Source organism: Penaeus japonicus, unplaced genomic scaffold, assembly GCF_977035675.1.
Source record: "Penaeus japonicus unplaced genomic scaffold, GWHDUDI00000001_assembly GWHDUDI00000031, whole genome shotgun sequence".
In the NCBI taxonomy this organism is placed as follows: domain Eukaryota; kingdom Metazoa; phylum Arthropoda; class Malacostraca; order Decapoda; family Penaeidae; genus Penaeus; species Penaeus japonicus.
In genome coordinates, this window is record NW_028234433.1 from 10,696,262 (window position 1) to 10,698,761 (window position 2,500).

At 44.8% G+C, this 2,500-nt stretch overlaps 1 protein-coding gene across 6 annotated transcripts in view; it reads left to right on the forward strand.

Annotated features, from left to right (window-relative positions):
* LOC122256748 (guanine nucleotide exchange factor for Rab-3A) overlaps positions 1-2,500 on the forward strand; it is a 21,727-nt gene that overhangs the window by 1,339 nt on the left and 17,888 nt on the right. Inside the window, exon 1 of one of the 6 annotated variants that reach the window (XM_086555669.1) lies at positions 1,037-1,168. The exons of the other annotated variants lie outside the window; for them this stretch is intronic. The gene's annotated coding sequence lies outside the window, so the exon portion shown is untranslated. Of the gene's footprint in view, positions 1-1,036; positions 1,169-2,500 lie in introns of those variants that run through there. 6 annotated transcript variants of the gene reach the window in all.

Here is a 2,500-nt window from a genome sequence, read left to right on the forward strand (position 1 = left end):
TGGGGGAAGGAAGGGAAGCGAGAGTCGGGTGCGAGAAGGGAGTTGTAGTGCACTGCGAGAGATAGGAATCGTGGGTGTGAGACAGGATGTTACGGCTCCTGTCAGATGGAAGAGAGAGACAAGGCAGGGCGTGCGTTGACATGTAAGGCGGTTCCACTTTATATGCGCCGGATTGCGAATGCGATCACGTACATGCTACTACATGCATTTTATATATGCATTTGTATGCATACACTCATAGGTGCTCACATAAGCATACTTCTAATACTGCACGCACATTTCGTATCGATGTATGGATACTCATACGCGCGCTTTTTAAGTGAAGCATAAACACGTTACAAAGCGCATACATATACGCACTTGCGCAGAACACACAATTCACATCACACAAACAAACGATGCGCAAAACACGTAAGCAAAGTTTACTCATGCCCACCCAGATTCTTACACGCAAACCGAACCACACATACTCAGTTGCACAGGCACCCCGGCCGCCCACACTCGTCATCTGCAGATACCACCACATGAACGCACAACCCACCACGCATAAAACGCATTGTTCAGACGAGTGTTGAAACCGTCTGTCTGTCTTGGCCTTTTTCTGTTGCGCAATGTCTCTTTCAGACGTTGAACGAAGCAATGTTCGCTTTGAGTTCAGTATTGATGTCGGTTTCTAGATGACTGAATGCAACAAAGGGTAAAGCGTAAGGACATGCATTCAGGGGTCTCGAATTATCTATTCTTTATTGTTCTTAAGATGAAAGTTAGAATAGTGAAATCTCGAAAATGTCACATTGTCAAATTACCCTGTTCAATGTACGGTGGGAATTCCATTTTATTTTATCATGTTTGTGCAAAGGCAATGCAGGAAAAGTTATGAAACTGTCACATTCCACGGGTAAAAAAAGGATAAAGTGTAATCCTTTTAAATATACGCTGTTTTCCTATGCGCTACCGGAAAGGGAAACGCGTCCGTAGCCTGAGTCAAGGAATGAATTTGCATTGTGATAGCGGCGTCGCTTGGTCTTCCCGTGCGGAAACGAGGGCGGGCGGGGCGGCATCAACGAAATCGCCAGCTCGTTATAGACCCCGATTGCGTTTAGGACACACCTGCCTGCAGACCAGTCGGAGGACTCGATTGGTCAACGTCGTAGTTTATCTGTTTTGTGTAGGTATTTATACTTTTAGAAGTTCTCTGTGTGTGACTGCATTTGTTTTGATCAAATAGGTTCATGGAATGTTGTCACATATCGGCATATCTTGCTTACTCGCCACTTTGTTGCAGCGCACGCAACATATGCGAACACATATATCAATGTGTGATTGATTGAAAAGGTGATTGTAATTGTTTTGTGATGTACACAAACACTGTCAAATGCGACACGCACGACTACCACATATACGCGCGCACACACACACACACACACACACACACACACACACACACACACACACACACACACACACACACACACACACACACACACACACACACACATACACACATACACACATACACATACACACACACACACACACATACACACACACACACACACTCAATGTTTAAATGATTTTAACGTGAGTATTAGATTATGATAATGAAACTGCTGTCTAGGAAGTAGATATGAAATGTCATCAAGTCTATAATTGTTTTGTGGCAAACATGACATCAGAGTGAGAACAGGAATAGCAGAGACCAAACAGACAGGCAGACAGATAAACGAGTGTGTGAAGGAGGGAGAGAGCGCAAGGGGTAGCGAGCGCTAAAGTGCACACATTTTTCTCACTCTTACGTTGAATGCAGACAGATTGAACAGAATAAATCAAGCAAGAAAGGTCGTCGCCACGTCCTGCCAACAGTGGTGGTTCCTGTGGTCAGTGACGGTGTCAGTCCCACGCTCATCTCATTTGTCAACTCTGTCGCGGCAGATAACCTTTTATGGTCATCAACATACGTCGTCGTGGAGTGGTGGTTTTGCGAAGCCGGTTTCGAAAAAGCAGCTGATTGCGTAACGCAGTGAAAGAAAAAGAAGGACAGTGACTTGTAACTCTCGCAACTAGCCAATGGCCGTCACTTATATCACCAACGAAAATGCTCTCTCTCACTTTCACTCTTACTCTCTCTCTTTCTCTCCTTCTCTCCTTCTCTCCTTCTCTCCTTCTCTCTCTCTCTCTCTCTCTCTCTCTCTCTCTCTCTCTCTCTCTCTCTCTCTCTTTCTCTCTTCTTCCTCTCCTCTTTCTCTTTCTCTCTCTTCCTCTTTCTCTTTCTCTTTCGCTCTTTCTCTTTCTTTTCCTTCTCTTTCTCTTTTTCTCTTCTCTCTCTTCTCTCTTTCTCTCCTTCTCTCTCTTCTCTTCTCTCTCTCTCTCTTTCTCTCTTTCTCTCTCTTTCTCTCTTTCTCCTCCTCTCTCTTCTCTTCTCTCTCTTCTCTTCTCTCTCCTCTCTTCTCTCTCTCCTCTCTCTCTCTCTTTCTCTCTCTCTTCTCCCCTCTCTCTCTCT